Raw genomic sequence first — 8,793 nt, 5'->3', positions numbered from 1 at the left:
TAGCCAACTGAACATGCATGCTTGCCAACTCGATATATGCGTCCTGGCCAACTGAAACGTCTATTCTAGCCAGCTCAACACATTGTCTGTGCAACGGAACATGCATGCTGGCCAACTGATATATGCATCCTGGCAAACTGAAACGTCTATTCTAGCCAGCTAAACACATTGACTGTGCAACAGAAACATGCATCCTGGCCAAGCTGATATATGCATCCTGGCCAACTGAAATGTCTATTCTAGCCAGCTAAATACATTGGCTGTGCAACAGAACATGCATCCTGGCCAAAATGATATATGGATCCATGAAAAATTCAAACATCTATTTTAGCCAACTGAACACATTGGCTGTGCAACTAAACATGCATGCTGGACAACTGATATATGCAGAGGGAGCAGGTAAGCCCCCTCTGCACCTTTTCACTTCCCCCTTCTCCATGGATCCATGGAGAATCTGCTTCAAAAAAGAGGTGAATCTGGCACATCACACCAGATGTTAAACATGCTGGATGTGTTAAACATGCCAAAAACTACCACCTGAATGTGTTAAAACAAGCCAACTAAAAACGAGTTATCTGGCCAATTAAAACATGATTAAAAGCCAACTTCTAGTTATTATTTGCAAAATGAACAAAAAATTGACTGCCCAATGCTTTGTTGAACATGTGCAACGAAAAATTCATAAATGTGCAACTAAACATGCATCCCAGCCAACTGAACATGTATCCTGGCCAACTAAACATGTATCCTGCCAACTAAACATATATCTGGCAATACATGTTTCTGAGTGAACACTTTGGAAAAAATGTAGTATATGTGAAAATAAAAAACATGTTTTCTGGCCAACTAAACATGCATGTTGGCCAAAAACTGATGACCAACTAAGACATCTATTCTAGGCAACTAAGACATCTATTCTAGCCAACTGAATGCATTAACTGTCCAACTGAACATGCATGTTGGCCACAAAAACTGAAAAAATGCAACCTGGCCAGCTGAGACATCTATTCTAGCCATATCAGGCAGTAAGATCGAGCAGGTAAGCCCCCTCTGCACCTCTTCACTTCCCCCTTCTCCATGGATCCATGGAGAATCTGCTTCAAAAAAGAGGTGAATCTGGCACATCACACCAGATGTTAAACATGCTGGATGTGTTAAACATGCCAAAAACTACCACCTGGATGTGTTAAAACAAGCCAACTAAAAACGAGTTATCTGGCCAATTAAAACATGATTAAAAGCCAACTTCTAGTTATTATTTGCAAAATGAACAAAAAATTGACTGCCCAATGCTTTGTTGAACATGTGCAACGAAAAATTCATAAATGTGCAACTAAACATGCATCCCAGCCAACTGAACATGTATCCTGGCCAACTAAACATGTATCCTGCCAACTAAACATATATCTGGCAATACATGTTTCTGAGTGAACACTTTGGAAAAAATGTAGTATATGTGAAAATAAAAAACATGTTTTCTGGCCAACTAAACATGCATGTTGGCCAAAAACTGATGACCAACTAAGACATCTATTCTAGGCAACTAAGACATCTATTCTAGCCAACTGAATGCATTAACTGTCCAACTGAACATGCATGTTGGCCACAAAAACTGAAAAAATGCAACCTGGCCAGCTGAGACATCTATTCTAGCCAACTAAAAGCATTGAATGTCCAACTGAATATGTATGCTGGCCAAGTGGAAATCCTGGAAATTGAGACGTCTATTCTAGCGAAAACCAGAAATCTGTAGTGCAACAGGAAAAACATAGGAACTTTTGTCCATGGCTAATGAAGCCACAAACCATATTAACATATTCACACACAAATCTTGTCCCACGCATATATTCTGGTCCCACACCTATTGCAAACCATATTAATATGTTCAAATATACCAGATCTAGAAACATAAACGGCGATGAACAACATATAACTATAATCTGTCCTCCAATTCTTCTTTCTTCTTTCTTCTTTCACCTGGATTTTCCTTCTCAAATGTAGCATCCAATTATGTGCAGAAAAATCTGAAAAGAGCTCCTTGCGAAACGGAAACCTATAGATCATTGCAACAAAACAAAAAGGGAAAAGGTAAGAAAAACTCTGTAGCAAAAAGAAGTCATGCTCTTGCCAGTTATTTACTGCAAACTGTGCAACTAACATAACAACTCTGTACAAACAAAAAAATTCATAACTGTTATAATAAAAGATTATGCTACGGTCATGTTGCTTTTAGGTTGTTTTGAAACACAGTTTTTCTGTGGTTACCAACTGATGACATCAATTTCTTCTTTTTTTATATGTGCAGGGAGTGTGTGGCAGCATCCAAAAACAAGGGAAAAAATGCTTGATCTCAATGAGTTGCCTCCAGATCTCAATGAGCTTCCTCATGATATGGATCAGCAGCAACCCAGCATACAACAAGGAAACTGCACAGAAAATGGTCGATCTGTTTACTACACGCAGGCAAGTCGTGATGGTAACCCTACGGGCCATGACAATGTGGCAGGCCAGTCATCAGCCCGTGGTGCCCCTGTAGTGGTGTCTTTGCAGTCAGAGAGCCATACTCTTGATGACACAGGAACCAAGGCAAATGTTCCTGGTCCAACCAGGACTGAGCTGGAAGCTGGGGCTTTTGACAGAGCTGTGCAAGTAGAAGAAGGAGAGGATGAGGCTGGTTCTCAACCTATGAAACCCTATGTTGGCATGAGGTTTGACAGCCTTCAAATTGCTAAGGATCACTACAACAGTTACGCACTACGGATGGGTTTCTCTATCAAGATGAACACCTCTAGACGGACACCCCGCACCAATGAATTGATAAAACAACAGTTTTGCTGCAACAAGTTCAAGAAGCCCAAAGTTGATGATGGAGGAGCTGAGGCTCCTCCTTACCTGGACCCTATTCCAGATCCAACATCTGTTAACAGTGATGAGGAGATGGAAGAAGAACCTCCAATATTTGCTGAAGAGGATGCTGGTACTAGTAAGAAGAAGAAGAAGCGCAAACGTGAGACAATAAAGCAGACTGAATGCAAGGCAAAAATGTTGGTGAAGCTGATAGATGGGCGATGGGAGGTGACACACTTTGTTCGTGACCACAATCATCCGCTCGTGAACAAACCTTCATTGTCCAAATACTTGAGATCCCACCAAGGCATCTCACCTGATGAAAAGGAGTTTCTGCGCATCTTGTATAACTGCAACTTGACTACAGGTGTGGTGTTTTTCTATATCCCTTGAAGAATTAAGTTTCCCTCTAGGCAGTCCAGTGTGCAACTGTTATGGTACTACTATGAAACTGAAATGACTTAACTATGCAACTGCTGTCCAACTTCCCATGCTTTTTATATATCACTTTGGGTGCTTCTTGTGCAACTAGATTGTCTTTACTGTGCAAATACACAATGTCCTGTATGCAAAAACTGCAAAGTGTTTTTAAAAAGGTGCAGCTAGGTGTCCATTTCCTGTGATTATCTTCTGTGCCAACACGTGTCCTATTACTGTGCAGCTGGATGTGCGCATTTGTGCAACTAAAAAAAGGATATACTGTTTGTTTTTGTATTACGCAGGACGAATGATGCATGTAATGGCAGAGTTCTATGGATCTGAGATGATGGTGCCGTTCGGACCAAAGGCAATAACAAATCTTTGTACAAGTTTCCGTAGAGATGACACAAAGGAGGGTGATCTGATTGAGACAATTGCGCACTTCAAGGATATACAAAAAACCGATCCAGACTTCTTCTATAAGGTGAAATATGATGAACAGGACAGAGTTGTCAACATATTTTGGGTGGACGGCTTAGCTCGAAAAGCTTATGCGGAGGCGTACCACGATTGCATATCGTTTGACACCACCTACATGACCAACTTGTACAATATGCCGTTCGCGCCCTTCATAGGAATAAACTGACATGGCCAATCTTTCATGCTGGGTTGCGCGTTTGTGAGGCAGGAGTTGGCATCGAGCTTTGATTGGGTCTTTGGAGCATTCCTAGAGGCTATGGATGGCAAACCTCCTGACAACTTCATCACCGATCAGGATGGTGCGATGAGGCAGTCAATACAGAGCATCTTTCCAACCACCATGCACCGTTGTTGTCGATGGCACATCATGAAAAAGGCTCAGGAAAAGGTTGGTTGGTTGCTGTGCCGGAATCCAGGACTCTCTGATGATTTCAACAAGTGTGTTGACTTCAGCTTCACTATAGACGAGTTTGAGCAGAATTGGGCTGGGTTAATGATGAAGTATGAGGCGATGGCACACACGCACTTTGAGAAGTTGTACGAATACAGGTCAACTTGGGTGCCGTGCTACTTCAAACACAGGTTCTTTCCCTTCCTCCAGTCTACACAGCGTAGTGAGGGGTTCAACGCCGTCCTCAAAAGATATGTGAACCCACACAACTCAATGTTGAACTTCGTCAAGCAATATGAAAAAATACAGAACCACATCCTTGCCAAGGAAGGCTGCAATGATTACAGGACACAACACCTTGAGATTGAGTTGTGGTCCAACTTCCCAATAGAGAAGCAAGCTTACAAAACCTATACTAGAGACCTTTACCGCAAGTTTAGAGAAGAGTTTGAGCTGATTGGACGTTATAATGCATTCCAAGTTGATGCTGATGTGTTTGAGCTCAGACCGAACCAGGAATTTGTTGCGAAATATGGTTCTCGAAACTACTTGGTGCAGGCAAGGGTGGAGGAGCGTTCCTATTTGTGTGAGTGTTGTAAAATGGACAAGGACGGCATCCTCTGTTGCCACATCCTCAAGGTGTTCACCCATGTTGGCGTTGATGTCATACCGGAAAGGTACCTGCTAAGACGGTGGACATCTACTGCTGTACCTAGTGCGCCAGGGACTGGTTATGAGAAACTGGATGAAATGCCTCCTCAATCAAAGAAGCAGATAAGGGAGAGGAACATGATATACGATTTTCGGAAACTAGCAAAGTTTGCGAGTGGTTCTGATCCAGCACAAGCTATTGTATACAAGCATATGCGTGCAGCACGTACCGAGATCGGCCACCTGAACAAGTCCAAGAAAAGGAAAAAACCGACTGCTGCAACGGGGCCATCAGATGATGGCAACCCTCGAGGACCTCCTCCACCTCCAGGCAGCAATCAGGGGGCTCATCATCCAGGTAATTACCTGCCCCAACTCCTGATCTAACTAGGTGTGTAACTTCAGTTGCACACATCATTGTGCCCAGTTGCACACATCATGGTAGCCACTTGGACAAGAACATACTGCCTAGTTGCGCACGCTGTGTTAGTTCACGCATCAAAGATAACACAACTAACTTATTTTTTCCAGTTATGCATATATGTGATGTCAACCCTCAACGACCTCCTCCCCCTCCTGGCTGTACACGGCATCCTCCGCCACCTCCTCCCCCGCATGCTCCTCCCAATGGCCCTACAGGCAGCACTCAGGGGGCTCGTCGTCTAGGTAATTACCTTCCCCCAACTCCCCATCAAACTAGGTCTGTAACTCCAATTGCACACATCATGGTGCTCAGTTGCACCGAACAGGCTACCTACTTGCGCATGCTGTGTTAGTTCGAGCATAAAAAAGATAAACACAACTGACTTATTTGTCCTGTTTCTGCCTATAGGTGATGCCAACCCTCAAAGACCTCCTCCCCCGCCAGGCCCAACTAGCAGTGCCCTTTGTGCTACTCCCAATGGACCTACAGGCAGGACTCAGGGGGCTCATAACCCAGGTTAGTACCTTCACCGACTCCAAAACAAAAACTAGGGTGAGTGGCTTTAGTTGCACATATCATAGTGCCCAGTTGAACAGAAACATGCTGCCTAGTTGCGTGCGCTGTGTTAGTTTGAGGATCAAGCTAAAAATCTAACTTGTTTTTCATGTTCTGCCCATAGGCGACTACAATCCAAGTACCATGACAGGCCGTGCTACTGCAGGTGTTTTTTTCAACTTAACTTGCACACAGCAACCAGTTAGTTGCACAAAAATGTACTGTGTGGTTGCACAGAACATCAGTGTTGGTTGCACAATAACAAAAATACTAAACTTTTTATATGATTATTACACAGGTGATCGTGACGGTCCTACTGCCCCGTTGGAGGCTGCATCCCTTGCACAAGCTTCTGATGATTTTGTGCCCAGGGATCCTCCAAGGTCTACTACAAAGGGTAGGGCAAAGAGTCGACGGTACAAATCGGCGCTGGAGCTACACCCAAAGAAGAAAAACAAATGCAGCCAGTGCCAATCTACAGAGCACACTGCTGGTGTGTGTCCACAGAGGCTCCTATGATTCTGTTTCCTCATTTGTAACTTTGGAACAAAAAAGGAAAAATAATGATGTCTTTTTTAGCAATGTTGGGACCAAGTGGACACATCAGCATCTATGATTTCTCTTTATCTAATTTATGCTGCTTGAATTAGTTCATGCACTGTGTAAAAAAAAGTTGCTATTTGTGCCTTTGTTGGCAACTGGTTAAATATTTAGTTGTTGAACAATTGTATATACAGTGCTCCTAATGTATCAACAAAAGTGATGATATTGAGTTGCAAACGCAATTACTAGCAGTGTGCAACTACAAAATCTACTTAATAAAATTGTACAAACCAGAAACTTCCTCCATGGAGCAGAAAAAAAAGTACTGACCTACTCCTTGTCGTATCTCAGCAACTTCCTCCATGGGGCGGTGTTGTGCACGCTGGTGACCCAATCATACGTCAGCTTCTTCCTGATGTTGAGTACTTCCTTGGGGTCGTAGTTGGGCAGTTGGCTACCATTCCACTCGGTGGCGTTAAGCAGTGCGAACAACCCATACTCATTACTGCAAAAAATGGGCAAAAAAATTGTCACATAAAATTAAAACCAAATAAAGGTAATGCACTATGTGCAACTACTTATGTCCTACTGTGCAACTGCTTGTGTTCTACTGCAACTCATTATGTGCCACTTTGCAACTACTTACGCGCCACTCTGCAAACTAGCTAGATAATCCATTAGAAACTCATAAAAATGATAAAACAGATTGAAGACTAGTACTGTGTCTTAAAAATACTAAAGATTGCACATGTAGAAAAATTTAAAAACTACAAAATGATTGTATTTGATTGAGAAGGAATGAAATGCTTATTGTCTTACTTGCCAAGCTGCTTTGGTACGTCAATGTCAATAATCTGGAAGTGCTCGATGCTGAACTTTGGGTAATGCTTCCTCCATAGCTGGCGTACTGCCCCCGCAATGGTAGAGGCGTTGTTCATCAGCTCAATGTTGTCCAGCGTCCTGCTTGAATCAAGAACTTCGAAGCGTCCGTCCCTCAAGTTGACACTGAAGACCCAATAATGCCTCCCTCCGTCCTTATCGGTTACATCTGCGCACTCGAGCACTGGCAGCATGACCTGCAAGCGTGAACGATTTCAGACACAAAAACAAGATGTAGCTAAGAAAAAAGTAAAAAGACTTTGTCAAGTTAAAAAACGGGTTGCAACAAGTATCTGCCAACTAACAGATGTGTCATGTGCAACTGGACATGCTGTGGGTGCCAACTAAAAAAAGATTGATGATGTGGGCACAACACTCACCAAGTCTTTCTTGTCGAGACGGTTCTTGTAATCAAACTTCTTGTTCATCTCATCCACATTGTGGATCCCTTGCTGTGATTTTATCTGCAGAGATTATAAAACATGGCTCAAAACTCCTTAGTAGGTGAAAGGCCTCCCTCAAATGGTCAATGAAAAGTGCTACAGAACAAAGATGAGGGTAAAAAGAAGGTTTTGGAAAAACTTACAGAAAACCTCAGTGGCATAACAACCTTCTTTGACCCTTCTGGTAAGTTATCCATGATGTGTAAGATTCCAGTCTCAATAACAATTTTTGACAACCATTGAACCGGCTTCATCGAATCAACTAACTCCTTTAAAGAAATGTAGAAAGCACCATACCTAATTATCTCAGGGCTGATTTTTTTTGAAAGCAATAAAAAGACAAGTTAGCTCGAAGGGTCACAGCAGCAAAAAAAATGTGCATGAAAATGAAAAAAAAGAACAGTGTGCAACTAAAAGCCCTGTTTTGTGCAACATACTATGCTTTCTGTGCAACTAAGTGGCTGGTGCTATGCAACTGAAAAAGATATGTATGTAGGCTATGGGGAGTTAGTTTACCTGGTAGCTCCATCATTTGCTCCTTTGTGATGCCTGACCCAATACAAGAGGGCAGCGTAAAGCTTGTTCACTGCCTCATTGGTGCTGAAAGTCTTGTTCTTGTTGTAGTCGATGAATGGAGACCTTTGAGATGCTGCGGGCCTTCTTACCCTCCTTTGTCTTCGTGCAAGAGGTGGCCCCGAAGAACTGCTCGTGCCAAGTTCTGGTTCTGCGCATATCGAGGTATGGAAATTCTCTGGTGAACCAACATCTAGTTCTTGAGCTATTGCCTTGCCAACATCAGCAGCATCACATCCTTCATTCACAGCTGCTGGGTCTAACTCACACTCATCGATGCTAATCACACCGGCTTCCGCTATATCTAATGCTGGAGTAGGTGCTGGAGCATCACCATCTATGCCAAGGTCAAAAGATGGTGCATCGCAGAACCCATCACCATGATAAGAGTTTGATCTTCGTAAGGGTTCAAGGACCAGGGCATCTCCTTGCGGCACAAACATGGGTGCATCATTCACTGATTTGGTTCGCAATAGTGTTGTAGTTGGCGGCCTTGGAGGCTTGCACCTACTTATAATGTCGAACACCTCCTCTTGTGTTAATGGTTGCTGAAAGACAACTCTTGGGGACAACACTTTGATAGTTGG

General features: G+C 43.0%; 1 pseudogene; it reads left to right on the top strand.

Moving 5' to 3' along the window:
* Positions 1–2,340: 2,340 nt before the first annotated feature.
* On the top strand, positions 2,341–6,287 carry LOC119357935 (annotated as a pseudogene).
* Positions 6,288–8,793: the final 2,506 nt, after the last annotated feature.

This window comes from Triticum dicoccoides, chromosome 2A (assembly GCF_002162155.2).
Source record: "Triticum dicoccoides isolate Atlit2015 ecotype Zavitan chromosome 2A, WEW_v2.0, whole genome shotgun sequence".
Classification (NCBI taxonomy): Eukaryota; Viridiplantae; Streptophyta; class Magnoliopsida; order Poales; family Poaceae; genus Triticum; species Triticum dicoccoides.
This window is presented reverse-complemented; position numbering and strand designations above follow the sequence as displayed.